A 19,139-nucleotide genomic window follows, 5' to 3' on the forward strand; every position below is an offset into this window, starting at 1 on the left:
CCAAAGACTGGCAGAGCTGAAATTGACTGAAATTGACACTGCTGAAGTGAAGAACCTTTTCATTTTTGTTATTATAATTAGGCGCCCACATACATCTACAAAATGTTTAACATTTTCCACATATGGATAAATTAAATAGCCACAGAAGCACCACAAATAGGGGTTGATTTACTAAAGGCAAATAGACTGTGCACTTTGCAAAGTGCAGTTGCACTCTGCAAGTGCAATTGCTCCAGAGGTTAGTAAATGAGGTAAAGTTTATTTTTACAAAGAACACCCAATCACATGCAAGGAACATTACAAAAACAGCATTTTTGCTTGCACATGATTGGATGATGGAAGTCATCAGAGCTTCTGCTGCGGAGCAACTGCACTTGCAAAGTGCACAATCTATTTGCCTTTAGTAAATCAGCCCCATAGTGTTTTGTGCATTCTCAGAGTTTTGTGTAAGCACACTGGGTTAGGTTACCTGCTCATTTAAATGCAAGCAGTGATTAACAGAATTCATTGTAAAACGGAATCTATTTACTCTTGATAAATGAGCTAATACAATAATGATCATGGTTATTATATACCATTGTTTTATGAATGCAATTTACCTTATGTGTTAAAGCTGTATACGATAGTCAGCCAAACTGTAAAGTGGTCTGACATGGTGTAGTAGATACATTGTGGATGTGTATATTGGTTGACAGTCATCACTGACTGTGAGCCAGTGTATGTTACACCTTGACCCCTCTGTAAATACAGCCGATTGTAAAATTATGCGTGTACTTATGATCCATTGTGTAAATTTGCAAGCTCTAGCATGTATTGTCATGCCTTTACACAGCAGTGTACACAAGCATGGCACATACACTATATTGTCAAAAGTATTGTGACGCCTGCCCTTACACACACATGAACTTTAATGGCATCCTAGTCTTAGTCTGTTGGGTTCAATATTGAGTTGGCCCACCCTTTGCAGCTATAACAGCTTCAGCTCTTCTGGAAAGGCAGTGAACAAAGGTTTAGCATTGTGTCTATGGGAATGTTTGACCATTCTTCCAAAAGCGCATTTGTGAGGTCAGGCACTGATGTTGGATGGGAAGGCCTGGCTCGCAGTCTCTGCTCTAATTTATCCCAAAGATGTTCTATTGGGTTGAGGTCAGTACTCTGTGCAGGCCAGTCAAGTTCCTCAACCCCAAACTTTCTCTTCCATGTCTTTATCGGCCTTGCTTTGTGCACTGGTGCACAGTCATGTTGGAACAGGAAGGGGCCATCCCCAAACTGTTCCCACATAGTTAGGAGCATGAAATTGTCCAAAGTGTCTTGGTATGCTGACACCTTAAGAGTTCCCTTCATTGGAACTAAGGAGCCAAGCCCACCCCCACATCATAATCCCCCGAATGATTTGGACCACTGCACAAAGTAAGGTCCAAAAAAGACATGGATGAGCAAGTTTGGGGTGGAGGGACTTGACTGGCCTGAACTCAGCCAATAGAACACCTTTGGGAGGAATTAGAGTGGAGACTGCAAGCCAGGCCTTCTCTTCCAATGTCGGTGCCTGACCTCACAAATGCGCTTCTGGAAGAATGGTCAAACATTCCTACAGACACCTCTCCTGGCTTGCCACTGCCACCATTGCCAGATTCTGCAACTTCTGTTGGACTGCCATCATTACCAGCCTCTGCCACCTCTCCTGGCCTGTCACCACTGCCAGATCCTGATACCTCTTCTGAATTGTTACTATTACCAGCTCCTGCCACCTCTCCTGCCCTTCCACCATTACCAGCTTCTGTCTCTATTACCGCTTCCTGTGACATCTCCTGTCCTGCCACTGATACCAGCTCTTGCCCCCTCTTCTGGCCTGCCACTATTACAAGCTCCTTCCACCATTATCAGCTCCTGTCTACTCTTTTGACATACCACTATTACTGCTTTATCCAGCCAGCCCTATTCCAATGCTCTGCACTGTAAAAGTGTCACATATAATGTTTCTAAAGCTGATCCTCAGCTGCATCATTGGTTTTGTCTCCTAGTTTGTGCCCTATTCCAGTGCTGCAGCACTAAAAAATATGTGTGAGATTTGCCTCTGTGAAATAATTTATTTCAAGATAAAAACTGGCTTGTCTTTTCCACTTACATTATGGCCTAGAGAAAAACCAAGAGAATATAGTTCTCTTAAGAGGGTCAAAACAGAACACTTGGATAAATACAAACAGGCTTTATTAGTACAAAAAAAACCACAACAAATTAAATCAAAAAGGGGGGCAAGGATAGATGATGGACACAGACCGATTAAAACTAAGACAATGTTGTCAAAGGGTTAAAAGCATAGGGACACAACCCACACATATACACCAAATATTCACCACTTCCATGCACTATAAACTGTAAATGAACTGATTGGTTGCTTGTGGATTGCAGATGGGAACCCGTACTTGATGGGCAGAGTGTATCTGTAGAGAGGGTCCCAAAAGTAAAGTTCAGCAAACACAGACCAAATGTGTGGTATACTGGATATGCGGGTGGAGGATCTGGGTGTGCTGATCCTGTATGACAAAATGGCAGTATGACAGGGTCATACCATGGTAGAGGCACAGACGCTAATCATAGGTTAGTGATCATATAAAGCAGCAAATGAACCAAGCAGCATGGCTAAAAAGTTCATAATCAGCCAATATGTATAACAGATGCAGAAGCAGCAGATATATACTCAAGCAGATGTCAACAGGCGGATTGCTATATTGAATTGGGACATATCAGTTCAGGTACTAGGTGGGATATCGGTACTCTCACCAACCTATGATTAGCATCTGTGCCTCTACTATGGTATGACCCTGCCATACTGCCATTTTGCCATACAGGATCAGCACACCCAGATCCTCCACCCGCATATCCAGTATACCACACATTTGGTCTGTGTTTGCTGAACTTTACTTTTGGGACCCTCTCTACAGATACACTCTGCCCATCAAGTACAGGTTCCCATCTGCAATCCACAAGCAACCAATCAGTTCATTTACAGTTTATATTGCATGGAAGTGGTGAATATCTGGTGTATATGTGTGGGTTGTGTAGCCGCGGCTCCCTATACTTTTAACCCTTTGACAACGTTGTCTTAGTTTTAATTGGTCTGTGTCCATCATCTATCCTTGCCCCCCTTTTTGATTTAATTTGTTGTGGTTTTTTTGTACTAATAAAGCTTGTTTGTATGTATCCAAGTGTTCTGTTTTGACCCTCTTAAGAGAACTCTATTCTCTTGGTTTTTCTGTATGCTCTTAGGGCCATCAGAACTGCATCCAATGATGTTCATTTGGATGAATGATATATACTCACATGCCATCACAGCTGATCATATTTATTAATAATTTGGTTGATCCAGGCAAACCCTTGTTATATTTTATTTTACATTACGGCCTAACCAAACTGCTTACATACTCTCAAATAAATGTCAAATATTTGTGGCAATTGTCTCTGAAATTATTAATTCTATTATTATTGCAAGACAAACCCTTCTTTGTTTCTTTCAATTTGGTACCTATTCAAGTCCTATTGTACTGTCCTGACACCAGCCAATTTTTACACATGCCTGAAGTCTATATTTGTTAAATGTTGGAATATTTTGGAAACTTTTAGGGAAGGGGTTTGAGGAATGTGAGGATGTGGTTCTGAAATGTTTTTGTGTACTTGTGACTTTTAATAAACATTTATTAAACTAAGACAATGCTGTTGGGTACTACAAAAATGAAGCTCACAAGCTATACTATGAAGCTGTTTTGGCATTGGCCAATTGGTGTGTAAATTGAGAGCTTTACCTTTATTTGTTTAAGTTTACACTTTCACATAGCTTTTAGATCTATTGGAGCCTGTCCTACCACTCTATAATTCCTTCCTATTTACTACTAGCTAAAAAAAAAAAAAATCAGGTGTTGCAGCCAAAACTACAAATAAAGCCTCTTTTTACATGCCCCCCATGACAGTACCCAGCTCCCCATGCCTTTTTTTTTTCCTGACAGTCCCTCGTCTATCAGCCTTGAAAATAGCCAAAATTGATTTTCGAGATTCAACTTCATAGACTTCAACAGAGTTTGGCTTAAAGTTCACAATGTTCAGACTTTATGATGGGATCCATTAATTGTTAAAAAAATAACTAGTTTAAAAGTCATCTAATCCTCATTTAAAGTACTGTATATCTAAAACAAAAGCTTTTTCTGCCCTGTTGCACACCAACCTTTCCTTATGCTATCCAAAATGAACAAAAAAAATGGCTTTAGATATACTTTAATCTCAAAGTCATTGCAAGGGTCAAGTGTGGATAGATGCCAAAGTAGTTTTTCCTCAATTGTGAGAATACATTGGCAGCAGCTTTGCTGAGGTTTGCAATTTAAACGTAATCAAGTTGCCATTGGTGTCTTTTGAGCCTTCAATACTTTAATAATAGGTTTTTTGCTGCCTACAGTGCTTAAAACACAGATGAAAAAAAATAAGGGACCTATTTATCTGACAAGAATTTGTATTTCTGTCCATCCAGTCCTGAGATTTACATAGCTCTGCCTTACAGTTTTGCCTGGCAGGAGAGGGGATATGGTATTACGCTTTAAATTTTAGGCTTCTTCCCTACAAACACCCACTTTGAGACAAGATAGAGAAGCATCAGACTGATGCGTTCATCTCCCCATCACTCTGTTCAGTCTTCCCATCAGCATGCTTCTTGCACTGCAACACATCTGATTGGTTTCTTGTGCTGCTTCTCCGTCATCTTCTCGGAGCTGTGCTGTACAGTGGACAGATGCCAAGACCCATCCAGGCACTTACTCTGCACGTTGTAATTTGTGCATTTTATGTTTGTCTGGAGCCCAGCTTTGAATTTACCCTGAAAAAAATATATTACATATCACTTGAATGCTTACTATTTTTTAATTTCATCCTGCATTTGTGGATATTATCACTCTAAATAACGCGTACTGTAATTGTCTACAAGTTTATTGCTTTGACTACACATTGGAAGAATCTATCCTTTCTAATAATTTGTAAGGAATTCATAATAAATGTGACAGATGCTTAAAAATGTAAGACTGCGGAAATGATAAAAGTCAGCAAGAAGAGAATTGCAGGTAGACTGTGAAGTAGTCAGCGGGCACCTTATTAAACTAAATTTACAGCTTCAAGGTTTCATATAAAGTATCTTATAAAAAAGAAGGTCAGAGTAGGCAGACAAATGGAGTGTCGTAGCAAAGTTCAGTTCACTAATCACAAGACTCCAGTTCTGGCTTCGCCACAAGAGATATCTCAACCACAGTCAAGAATACATTCAGATGATTAATGCCAGCAGGGGACCAGTAACATTAAACGTAAAAGATGCTAGTAAATTAACTATGTCTTCCAGAGTTATTCTTTAGAGTTATTACTTTTTTCATAAGTACAAGGAGCTTTATCTTTCTACAGTGACAGATAACAGTGTCCCCATTATCTTATACTGATGTGTGAAGTAGACAGCCCTTTTAGTTCCATTCCTCAGCAAATTTATACACTTTAATTTAGGTTTTCAAATGTTTCTGTAGCTTACAATATTGTTATATTTATGTTGCTGTCAAATAGTTGGAAAAAACCCCCATCCTTTTGCACTTGTAACTGAGTCATAGTTTAACTTTTTCTTTTGCTTAAAGATCAACTCCAGTAAAATATAAAAGACACAAATTAATGCAACTGTGTATTATTAGATTCATCATTAAGGGCTCATCATGTACATTGGGCATTTGAATTTCTCCTCTGAATGCTTTTCACTCCTAGCAGCTTAAAGGGGTTGTAAAGGTTTGTGTTTTTTCACCTTACCAGAACCCGTTCAACTGCTGTGCGTGTCCCCCGGCGTCCTCTTCTCCACGGAGTCTGGCCATTGATTCGATAGATAGGATAGATTGATAGCAGCACAGCTATTGGCTTGTGCTGCTGTCAATCACATCCAATGACGCGGCCGCCAGGGGGGGCGGGACCGAGTCATACACTCTGTGTCTATGGACACAGCATGTATGACAGGAAGCGTGCCTCCAACCTAACCCTCTCGGGATAGAGCTTCCCAGAGGGGGGTTAGCTATTGTGGGGAGGAGCCAAGACAGCCGCCGAGGCACCCCCGAACAGGAGGATCGGGGCCACTCTGTGCAAAACTAACTGCACAGTGGAGTTAAGTATAACATTTTTTTTTTTTTAAATAACAAACGACCCCATACAACCCCTTTAAAAAATGTGCATCAAGTTACATATTGCACACATGTTCAGGCATTCTTACATAACTCCCAACTGTCCCTGATTTCTAGGGACTGTTTCTGATTTGGAGCAATGTCCCTCTGTCCCTCTTTCCTCCTCATTTGTCCCTCATTTTGGTCTAATCCATATAGTTGTATATAAAACGCACTTTTTATCTTTCAAAAAAGAGTTTCCCTGTGCTAGACCTTTCATCCAAATTCTAAATGGCTGCATTTGTAAATGTTAAAAGCCAATATTAAGGGATAGTAGTAGTAAAAAAAAGCCCTTGTAGATTTAATAAACTTTTTTTTTTAGTTAATTCTACTTTAAGGGGGTGTGGCAGGGGGCGTGTCCTATGCCTACACATGTTTGCTAGTACTGTAGGTGTCCCTCATTCCCATCTCATAATGTTGGGAGGTATGTGCTTATGCCCCTCAAACCAGGTACTCCCCCCCCAAAAAAAAAAATATGTATCCAAAAGTGATAGAGGAGGGGGGCAGAAGGTGGAAAAGTGGAACTTCCCCTTTTGGGTGAGGTTTCGCTTTAAATGTATTTTTTCTTTGTATTTCATTTCTAAAGTGTTTGTAAATCCAATACTTTTTTTAGTTTTGGATAGAATGACAAAGTGTTAAAAAAAAAAACCCTTCAGGTTTTTATTGCCATCCAAGTGCCCATTGGGGGGTATACCTTATATTGGTTGTTCTGGTGGCCCTTGTCTCTAAAGCAAAAAGTGAGGGGAAATCCACATTTTTGAAGTTGTCATAGAAAAAATAATGGAAAATCGTCCAGTAGGCACTTTTAAAGAGAATATTTCATCCAACTTTGGAGAGATTTTGGTTTGCTTCATGCTGTTTCTCTGGGACAGGAAGTGAAAGGATATCTTGTCGGCATGACACAGACAGAAAAATAAAAATGATGGGTTTAACCATTCCCTATTCCATCCAAGACAAAAAAAAATATTTTACATATACAAACCATTCTATGATATTCCTCTTACATTCCAATATAACAGAGGCTGTTGCAAGCTCTTTTTTTGCACCCTCTCTCATGTCACAGTTTTCTAGCAATCTCTTTTGAAGGTAATTGATTTTATAAATCAGCCTCTTTGTATACAATCATATCATACCCTTTTTCCAGTTAGGCATTGAAAAAAAAAACTCCAGTCATTGGGGAAAGGAGGGGTGAATGAAGTTAAAAGTGAAATTAAGTAAGTGGACCTGCTTGAACAGGGTGAATGGTCTTGTATCCACCCCTTGTAGTTTTCTACAGGCAGTCTGCAGTGAGTAGACATGTGCACACTGAAATATTTAATTTCAGAATTTCGGTGTCGTACGAAAAATAAATTGATTTAGTTACTCCCGAAGTCCATTTTTATTTATTTTGTTTCGTTAAAAAAATGCATTTGTACAAAAATCCGAATTAAGGTAGAATCTGTCAATTAAAGGCTTATGGTGTCTGTCGGATGTTCTAAGAAGATTCTGTGCAGCAGCTAAACTGTACACGCCGCGATCATACATTTCCGGTCGAATGCTCCGCCTACAAGCTATAGTAGAATTCTAATGTTGTTTGACTAGTAATAATGATTAATTATTATTATTAGTCAAACAACATTAGAATTCTTCTATAGCCTATGGGCAGAGCATTTGACCGTAAATATCTGCTCACAGCGATCGTATGGTTTTAGCTGCTTTGTCGAATGTCTCTATAATGTTGAATCTTTTCTCTCTATGTGGAATAATCTTGGACTAATAGAGTTAGGTTAGGCACATTCGATCGCAGGTTCAATAGACACAGATCACTATTGTCACCATCATGTAAAATCTTCTATCTATCTATATCGAACTGTTGTCACAACGATACGAAAATATAATGGATACGAATATAAAGCATTTTATTATTCCGGATTTCGGATTCTGAGTGCTCGTTATTGTTAATAAGAACATGAAACAAGAACATGTTAATAAGAACATGAAAATCCATGAAATTCGGACGATAACGAATGCCCATATCTAGTAGTGAGTTGGTCTAATGGGTCCCTCCCACAGCTCCGCTCCGTGCATAGGCTATGTGCAGCACAGTGATGATGTCACTACCACTGTTACAAGGTAATATGTGGGTTTGCAAAGGCATTTGGTGCACAAGTGGATTTGGTATCCTTTGTGGGTATTAAAGGATATATTTAAATTCACTTTTGTGTCCAGAATTTAGCTTTAGGGGCCCGTTCACCCTGTTGCACTGCAGTGTAAAAATAAGTGCATGTTATATTTTTTGTAATGCAGAAAACAAAATAGGCAACTTTACAGAGATGCATCATTGTAATGCAGACATGGGGGGAAATTTATTAGAACTGGAGCAGACAATATCTGCAGCAGCTGTGCATAGGAACCTTGTCTTTGATTTTCACAGCTTAAAGTGGATGAAAATCTGATTCATGAAATTTGAGCTGGGCACATATATCTGCAGTGTTTTCGTATCTCTCTCCAAAGCACTATGTCCCATAGCCGTCTCTTGCTCCGTAGCTCTGTTATCAGCCTAATAACTTCTCACACATTCTCCGAGACGGGAGATAGAAGTGTGTGTCAGGGGAGGCTGCTATAAATAGATTAGCAGTCAGGTTGCCGTCTAAGAGCAGAGCTCTGCACATTCCTTTCTTCCTTTGCCTATGAGGAGAGGGGGTGTGTGCCTTTTCTCCAATCAGCTGTCATGGCTGTATGCCCAGGGTTCTCTGCAGTGTTAACTAGGAAGAGAAAAATCTGTAACACAAAGAGCACTTTCTAAAGGATATATACAGATGAAGACAGCAGATATACATGTAAAACTTATGTAGGGAGATTTGTTTTATCTCTGTGTATCATCTGAGGCTGAGTATATGTAAGGGTTTACATCCACTTTAAGGCTCCATTTGCATGGGTGTTTACACATGATTACAGATATAACAATATCAGAGTGTGACGAAACGTGCGTCGGGCGTGCTGACGTGCTGATGTGCTGCAGATACCGTCTGTAGGACGGGTGTTCACTTCTAGCTGGCCGGCTATTTTTGCTTTTATTGATCTACCTAAATGTAAGTGTGATTTTAAACCTACCTTTAATAAATACTCAAGCAGGATTACGCTATGTTGCCCTTTTCTTTCCTTTGGAATACCCCCTGTGAGAACAATCTGTAGCTGGAGGGTAATATCTCCCTATTTGAGTGAATTCCTGGTATCTGACGGACAGTGTACCTATCCTAAAGCTGAAGTGGGACGTTGGTGTTTCCAATCCACGAAAGGCCCTGACCGGGTTAAGGTCGCAAGCTCCTATAAGCTTGCCTTTTGGTAAGCGCGCATTCCTATTATTCTCACAGTGGTGCGGTGAAGGTCTCAATCAATCCAATTGTACTTCTACCTGTCAACCGGGACTTTTACCCATATCTCCCCACATCATCTCATCCATCTGTTTGGGTCACAGATTAGGACTGTTTATTGTGATTAATTTCTAATGTATATTTTGTATTTTATATCAACACAATTTAGGTTATTTTCACTTCATATTTGTTCACCCATGGGTTTAACCCTTAAGTAATTAACTCTCACAGCGCTGCTCCTTTTTTGATTTAGATATAACAATATGTAGATTCTGGCAGCTGGAATTGACAGATGCATGTGAATAGATGCCGTGGTGACTGGCTGTGCGAATCGCCACAAATAGTTGTGGCTGCTGGCAGCCTGTCATTGCAATACAAGGGATCAGTGGTCACAGCTATTCACACACATCTGTCAATTGCAGCCAGAGGAATCTGCAGATTCTTGCTGCTGGGATTCCCAGCAAGTGCAAACACCCATTCAAATTGAGTCTAACTGAACACACTGAAGTTAGATGTTAAAGACTAAGATCACCTGTAAGAAAAAATAAAAGTTCATGGGCACACTTTTGCATGTGAAACAATGTGCATTTATTATTTTTTAAAATAGGAGCCTGCAAAGTATTACACCCATGATTAGCAGATTGTGGGTGCAGTGTCAGGCTCCTTTGCACGCTGCCTATGGCTCTGTTACCCATATCTCTGTATGGGCTGTCAATTTCTAAGCTGTAGGCAGTGTGAATGAACTATAGGTGGTGGAAAACATTAGTTGCGTGTTATTCATTCACAGGAATCTGTGACTGAAAGACACGGCTGTGTGTGCGAATCACTATTTTTAACAAGTGACAGTGGGTTCAGGGGGAGGAATTCCTGCCCACTGTCACACTGGAGGGGAGGGGGGGTATCGGGGGAGGAGAGGGCAAGGGCTGGAACATGTTAACTTATCCTTTAACTGGCTACTAAGCACAGCTGCTCCAGATTTTGTCTGCTGCAGTTTTAGTGAATTTGCCTTTTAGTTCCTTACTAAAAAACTTTCTTCTTCATACTGATTATTAGAGATGAGCAGAGTGATTCTGACAAAATTGATTTAATTAAAAAAAAGGGTTTTCTTCCCGAGTTCCTTAGAAGAAGTCTGTTCTACCATCCCCTTATTTAGATGGGTATGCTTTCCTATTTATGATAGTTTGGTATTTTTAATTGATGTTCTTAATATTTGAGTTTTTGACAGTTTAAGTTTATGTGATTGTTCCTGGTGTACCGTCACTTTAATTGTTATTTTTGTGTTTTCTTTTTTTATTGTAAAAGTAAAATAGAAAAAAAAATATACATGAAATAATGAGGGGTTGTTCTTTGGCCCAAGAACAGGTCTAGTATACTTGAAAGGAGGGTCTGCAACCCCCAGTATCCATTGAAAGCCTTAAAATTACCAGAGACATTCTAATTTTGCCTTTATTTTGGTCAAATTAAACTCTCAAATGAAATGGGCTGGAGCACATTCTTGCAGGATTTTAAGAGCCCACCTTTTCTGGTAAGCAGTGAGACACAGTGGCGTCACCTATTCCTTCCGAATCCCAGGGCTGAGGTAAGTATTTTATTTTTATTTATTATTAATTTTATTTTTTCACATGCCATTTAGAATTATGTGTATTTGGGGTGGTGCTTTGAGTGGACCTTTCATTTTGATGGAAAGTCTGCTTAAAAGAACATTTAATTCAATTCATTAATCTTTAAAATACACCAAATCTATATGCTTATGCACAATATTGATTGCCACTTTTTTTTCTTTTACTTTGCAGTTTTACCGGATGTATGTTTGCTATTCTCTGCACAAAGACTTCCATAAATATGACTAGCAGTGCAATGATTACCTCTTGATTGCTCTTTAAAAAGGCAGCTAATATTGTAATCTCTCCTTTTAATCATGCTGTCTTCTGAGCTTCTCAGATCAAGGTCACTTTTTGTGATTTAGTGAGAAACTGAATTGATCATCATAATAATTATGTAAAAATACTTTTGTATAAATTTTAAAGCTATATATCATGGTATATTTTATATTTTCCATAAAAAAAGTATATTTTTTATTTATTTAGCACCATACTATGGTACGCAAAGTAACAAAAGTCACATGTTACGAACGTACCGGCCACCGCACCCCCCGCTCCCCGATCTGACAGTGGGGCTCTTCTCCCTCCCCACTAGCTGTCACAATTTTTAAAAACGTGGCTGTGTGGGGCTCCGCACACCCTTCTGCATCACGTCACAGTCCTCTGTGAATAGAAAACTACAAAGTCCGGCAGCCTTCGTGGCTGTTGGCTTGTAGCTTTCAGTGAACTACCACGACACTACAAGGTACGAGCAAGCTGATACACTGACAGTCTGCAGGAGACCTGTATGGCATCAGTGATCTGCTGATCGCTGGTGCAATGCTTTACAGGCTCCCGCAACAAAAAATAATAAATGTTAATTTTTTTACCAGCATACAAATGTGCATTTATTTTTTTTAAAAGTGAATTTATACTTTAACCACTTCAGCCCCGGAAGGATTTGCCCCCTTAATGACTAGGCCATTTTTTGGGATACGGCATTGCGTCGCTTTAACTGACAACTGCGCGGTCGTTGTTGTACCCAAACAAAATTGATGTCCTTTTTTCCTACAAATAGAGCTTTCTTTTGGTGGTATTTGTTCATCTTTGTGGTTTTTATTTTTTGCTCTATAAACAAAAAAAAGCGACAATTTAAAAAAAAAACAATATTTTTTACTTTTTGCTATAATAAATATCCCCCCACAAAAAGATGTAAAAAACTAATTTCTTCATCAGTTTAGGCCAATATGTATTCTTCTACATATTTTTGGTAAAAAAAAACGCAATAAGCATATATTGAGTGGGTTGCACAAAAGTTATAGCGTCTACAAACTATGGGAGTAGATTTATGTCATTTTTATGGCATTTGTATTATTTATTTTTTTTACTAGTAATGGCGGAGATCTGAGGGACTGTGACATTGCAGCGGACAGATCGGACACTTATGACACTTTTTTGGGACCATTGACATTTATACAGCGATCAGTGCTATAAAAATGCACTGATTACTGTGTAAATGTCACTGGCACAAATCCCCATTCTGGCTCTCGTTCTAGCTCCCATGTCCGTGATCGCAGGTGGCCGTCGGTAATCGCACCCATTGGCCACACGCATTGGGTCCCCCACTGTGCCACCGGCGGTGTTCGTGCCTGCTATGGCTCTTAAAGGAGCCGCCGTACATATACGGCGATCCACGCAGGAGAGCCAACCTGCCACCATATATGTATGAAAGCCGGTCGGGAAGTGGTTAAGTGTAAAACAGTGCAAATATCAATATAAAAGCTACAAACATACAGCTAGTGCTATTATCAGTGTTTTTAAGTTAGAAGAAAAGATGAAAAGCATACTTTTCCATGAAGGTCAGGTTAATAAAACCCAGCAGTTTTGTCACCTGTGTCCCATTGGAGAGATTTCCCTTTCAATCTCTGTCCCATAGACAATTAGCCACCACCACAGAATTTGAGCGGAAATCGCAGGATCAATAGAATAAATAGAACAGGTGTCACGGTGCCACGTGAAGGTTTCCCCTCACCATCTGTTCTAGTAAAAACTGGTGCAAGACTGAGATACATAGAAAACCATTTAGAACTGGAGTGGCCGTAACCGTAACTGGAACCAACATTTTCAGAAGTCACACTGTTTTTGCTGGAACAGGTGTCCCCATGTGAAGGTTTCCCTGACCATGTGTTACAGTGAAAGCTGCTGCAAGACTCAAATAAAGAGAAAACCATTTAGGCTGGAGTGACCTAACTGTAAGCATTAAGCAACCTTTTCAGAAGTCACACTGTTTTCAATAGAACAGGTGTCCCCATGTAAAGGATTCCCGTCACCACCTGTTCCCATGAAACCTGCTACAAAAGTCAAGACTCAGATTCATAGAAATCCATTTTAGGCCTGGAGTGGCCATAACTGTAACCAACATTTTCAGAAGTCAAACTGTAATGTTATGTGTGTACAAGTATTTTTAATGCTATTATAGTACAAACATATCCTGTCGTACAAATCATATGAAGAACCTCATGTTGGGAAGTTGACACTTTCTGTAATAGTCCTACACCACTACATCATTATAGTCCTCCCGATTAGACATGTTATTACCAGCAGGCAGCAGCAGAAGAAACACCCAGTGGTTTACGTTTAGGCATTTCCTGAGTAAATCTACCTGGACCACTCTTTGCTGACAGCAGTCCTTCCAACATGGAAGTTAAAAGTTTGTTCCTAAGATCAGTTTTTAACATGTTATTCCTCAGCAGTCCAATGGGGAAGGGTGACATATTTTTTGCAAATTTTACCAGAAGTTGGAATCTAGGTACTTTCAGATTGTCTTGAAAGATACAGCTTTGTCTTATAATGTGCCAATAAGCATCATATGGGAGAGTCACTGTCTGACTCTGTGGAACATCTGTGAAATCTGTTATCTGGTATGCAATAAATTCAGTATTCAGTGTGTCAAAATCAGATGTTGGAACAATCTGTGGAAAATACCTAGCTAGTTCCATAATGTGGCTGATTTTGCAGTAGACCTGTTAGAAGGTTTTAGTAAGTCAACAGCTTAATGATTCTGTTTACAATGGGCATTTTGTAATGGCAGTTATTGTTCTTGTGTAAAATGTTGTTGCTTGGACCGTGAACTATTGAACAGCTGACATATCATCCACTGGAGTAAGATGTTCCCTTGTTTGGTAGCCTATGAAAATGCGTCTGTTGAATTAAAGTTAACACGGTTAGTGTGGTCAAATGTAATCAGTGCATAATTTTCAAGGGCAACTAAGAGGTTTGGTCTGATAAAGTAGCACATACGACTTTTAAGGAGTTGGCAGTACTTCAAGTACAAGTTAGATAGCATAGGGGAATTGCTCTTAAAAATTTGATTGAATTGGGTGAAATTTGGCAGAACTGCTTGAAGGAACAGAAAGTAACACTTCTGTCTGCATCATCACTTGACTAAATGCGGTTGACACACTCAAGCACAGAGGGCAACTAGTAGAACAAAGCTAGAATCTTCAAACAATGTACCTCAACAAATTTGTGATACAGTTGTATGCGTTTGCAACAATGTGCAAAGTGGTTATGTATGTCTCTGCAAAGTTGCTCAACAGTTTTAGGTATGGCTTTACAGGCATTTGTAGCACACAGGGCAGCAATATGGCAGATACAATGAATGTGAAAGATAAAAGGCTGCTCTATTTTGAAGCAGGATAGTACAGAGTTTCTTGGACCAACTATCACACTTGCTCTATCTGTGCCAAGTGCCATAACAGTTTTCAGAGGGATACCATCTTCCACAAATCTGCTCAAAAATTGCATCAGCAGTAGTTTCAGTGAGATCAACAAGGTGGTAGAATTGGCACTGGGTTTTACAAACATCTTCATCAAAATAAATGACCACCATGGCAAATATTTTGGTTGTCAGGATGTCTGTAGTTTCATCAACCAGTAATGAAAAGTGATAAGAGGAAAGTTTGTGGCACAACAGCTGTTTATTGTACTTGCCAATGATGTTTTAAAATTGGCATGCACCCTTTGGTATGTTTACAAGAAAGAGAACTTGAAATTTTAAGTCTGGAAGCCAGTCAGCCATGATATTAGTAAGATCATCTAGCAACCCTAGGGGCGCATTTTTTTGGCAATAAAATTAGCTATTTTTAACTCAGTCAAAAAAATTTTTCTTTTATAAGCCAACACTTCTGATTCTGTGGTTTGTTTAGGAAACTTAACAATTCCAGAGTTGGGTTGCCTGGCTGCAGCAATAGTTTTGTGTTTGTAATTTGTGGAATGACTACGGACATCACAAACACTGCCATGTACTATGCTGAACAATTTTTTTGCACCACAGACACTTAGCATTTTGTTTGGACTCATCATCAGCTGAAAACCAGTATTTGAACTGCAGATCTGTTAGCCATGAGCCTGAAAAGGAGCAGTGCCTCAGTTTCTTCAGTTTTTTTGCAGGTGGCTTAGGCATTGCCCCTTCCATTCATAAAGAGCAAATGCACAGACTGTCACCTTAAAAAAAATAGATTTTTACTCTTCTGTTATCAACAGCACTGACATCAAGGAGCCAAACTACCACCAAACCAGCCCTGAATGAGCCCTCTTAAAACTCCGTACACTGAATCAAAGAACCAAACTACTGCCAAACTAATCCAGAATGAGCCCTTTTACATTTCAGTAACTGACACTGACTGTGAACCCTTGTACCAGTAATGCCTTGTGTGCTGAAGATGCCTGTATGTGTACACAAAAGTCGTGAAAGCTATAGTTAATGAAAACTGATCTTTAGGAATTTTGTGAATAATTTTACTAATAAAACATGGTAACTGCAATTAGACAGAAGTGCATCATGTGTGAAGATTGTTGTGGTTGTGGAGTCTTGGAAGTGTCTAAAAAAAAAAAAAAAGAAAAATCATGTAGATTGTTACCCACTACAGTAGGCTGCAAAGAAAAAGTGTATGTGCATGTTACGTCACCGGGTGGCCCTGCCCTCAGTTATATAAGAGCTGTCATAAGCCAAGACTCATCAGACGGCGGGAGCCTCCCATGAAGGCGGGTCGGTCCCGGATTTTTTTTCCCTTTTCGGTCCAGGCGGTGTGATAGAAGAAGATGAATGGACATCGTGGGACATTTTTTTTTTTTTAATTCTTTAATAAAAGACTTGTCCAAGCTGTGTTTTGTCGTTTTTAACATTGACACTTTTTTTGTGAAATGGTAGGGGTACATTTGTACCCCATTACCATTTCACCCAGGGGGAGGCCGGGATCTGGGGGTCCCCTTGTTAAAGGGGGCTTCCAGATTCTGATAAGTCCCCCACCCGCAGACCCCCACAACCACTGGGCAAGGGTTATGGGGATGAGGCCCTTGTCCCCATCAACATGGGGACAAGGTCTTTTGGGGGGCTACCCTAAGGCACCCTCTCCATGTTGAGGGCATGTGGTCTGGTACGGTTCAGGAGGGGGAGGTGTTCTCTCGCCCCCCTCTTTTCCTGTGGCCTGCCAGGACGCGTGCTCGGATAAGGGTCTGGAATGGATTTTGGGGGGCACCCCTACGCCATTTTTTTTTACATTTTGATGCAGGGTTCCCCTTAAAATCCATACCAGACCCTTCAAGTCTGGTATGGATGTTGTGGGGGACCCCTACGCAATTTTTAAAAAAAATTTGGCACAGGGTTCCCCTTAATTTCCACATCAGACCGAAGAGCCTGGTATGGGTTTTAGGGGGACTCCCATGCAGTTTTTTTTTTTTTTATTTTAGTTCGGGGTTCCCCTTAATATTCATACCAGACCTAAAGGGCCTGGTAATGGACTGGGGGGGATCCCATGCTCTTTTTTTCAATTATCTGTATCTATATTGCAGAGACCTGACAATTCATTACAGCCGCGATCAGTTTTAAATCACAATTATTCCTTTAGAAATGTAATTTTGCTGTGGTACTGTTCTAAACACAGGAAGAATGCACCACTTTACAAAAACATTTTGTATTGCAGCATGTCCCCTGGGGCAGGACCCAGGTCCCCAAACACTTTTTATGACAATAAGCCTTTTAAAATGAGCACTTTTGATTATTCATGTTCGTGTCCCATAGACTTTAACGATGTTCGTGTGTTCTGCAGAATTTTTTGCCTGTTCACATGTTCTGCTGCAAACCAAACAGGAGGGTGTTTGGCTCATCCTTACTGGTTTCCTGTAAATGATAATCTACCCTGTTTCCCCGAAAATAAGACCTAGCGTGATTGTCGGTGATGGCTGCAATATAAGCCCTACCCCCCAAATAAGCCCTATTTAAAGTCCTTGTAGGTCTTATTTTCAGGGTAGGGCTTATTTTCGGGGAAACAGGGAAGGGCTTATTTAGAGGATAGGGCTTATATTGCAGCCATCACCGACAATCACGCTAGGTCTTATTTTAGGGGAAACAGGGTAGCATCTCTTGCTTCAGTTCCATAACAACAATTCTAACAAGTGTTAGTGGCAAAGTTAATTATAAAGTGGCTAGTAGAATGGTAGGAGGCTTGGAGACCCTAGGCATTTACATGAAAAGACATTGTATAGTGTTAGTTGTAACACCATGTAAATATGTAGTGTTTCCATATTCTTTTTATTTATATGCAGATATTAATGTTTGACTGGAGTGTAACTGTATTTGCACAGTATTCCCCCATAATGTGCTATCTATATCAGTAAGTGCTCTAAACTATAGTCACTTCAGGCAAAGGTTTTAATAAGCTTTTCTCCCTCCTATAGTCACAGGACTTGCACATTGTATAATCCGACAGAATGAGTACTTTCCATGTGTGAACTGGGAAGAATGATCCTCTTAGTTCCACAGTTGTGCCAGTCTCCTCTATCACTGTTACCTTGCTTATGTCTTTATAAAAGGCATTTTCATATGCCTGTCTCTGTATGTGGGTCATTCATTGCCTCCTTAGTCCCTGCTGGCTGCTTTATCCACTAGTCTGTCCAGTTATCTGATCGGTTTTATAAAAGGCTCTGCTGCTAACCACTAAATGACTGATATTACCTGTTTGGCAATAAAAAGTATTATTATTATTTAGTATTGGCATTAAAAGTGTATGTAGACCCACCCTTGTTAAATATACTATGCATGCAGACATAATGAAATTAGTGATCATCTACCCAGGATTTTGCTGGCAGAGGATGGCAGAAAGATCCTGCATTAAAAAAATGCTTGAAATGGTCTATAAATGCTTATGTCGACACATGTATAAAGACATCAACATTCATACAGCATTTAGACGTATAAAATTATACTTTCTTTTTTAGGCTGGGCTATTACTCCCAGGAGGTGGGAAAGTTTGACAGATCATGTAACCACTGTGATTGTCTGTCATAGTGGTTGCATGATTAGGAGCTAGTTCTGCCAGCTCCCGATCATTACAAGAGACTGGAAACTGTCAACAGTGCAATCATTGTGCTGGGAACATGCAATGAGTGTGCTTCCAGCACAGAAATCTTTGCCACCCGTGGATGCATATATGTGGTATGTGGGCATTAAAGCCCACCCTCTTTGCAACCACAAAGTGGGTAGCAAAAGGTTACATTTATGTGCATATGTTTAATGCTAAATGCGTACATAGGTAAATTATTGACCATGGATGCAGGCTTTTCAATTTTACAGTTACATAGTTACATAGTAGGTAAGGTTAAATAAAGACAATAGTCCATCCATTTCAACCTGTGTAGGTATACGTGTGTCAGTGTCGATAATCATTTCCCATATCCCTGTATATTGTGTTCACTAAGATAAATGTCCAAGAGTCTTTAAAAAAAAAACAAATTAATACTCCCTACTGATACCACCAATTGTGGAAGAGAGTTCCACATCCTTATCGCCTTGACAGTGAAAAACCCCCTGCGCAGCTTAAGGTTAAACCACTTCCTCTCCAATCTCATTGTGTGGCCCCGTGTCCTCTTACACTCCCTGGAACTGAATAGTTTTTTTCCTATGCTGGGATCACCATTGATTTGTATAT

At 39.9% G+C, this 19,139-nt stretch overlaps 1 protein-coding gene across 4 annotated transcripts in view; it reads left to right on the forward strand.

Annotated features, from left to right (window-relative positions):
* Positions 1–19,139, forward strand: part of SLC6A1 (solute carrier family 6 member 1) — a 275,099-nt gene that overhangs the window by 180,639 nt on the left and 75,321 nt on the right. The window lies entirely within an intron of this gene.

The sequence above is a fragment of the Aquarana catesbeiana genome, linkage group LG07, assembly GCF_042186555.1.
Source record: "Aquarana catesbeiana isolate 2022-GZ linkage group LG07, ASM4218655v1, whole genome shotgun sequence".
Classification (NCBI taxonomy): domain Eukaryota; kingdom Metazoa; phylum Chordata; class Amphibia; order Anura; family Ranidae; genus Aquarana; species Aquarana catesbeiana.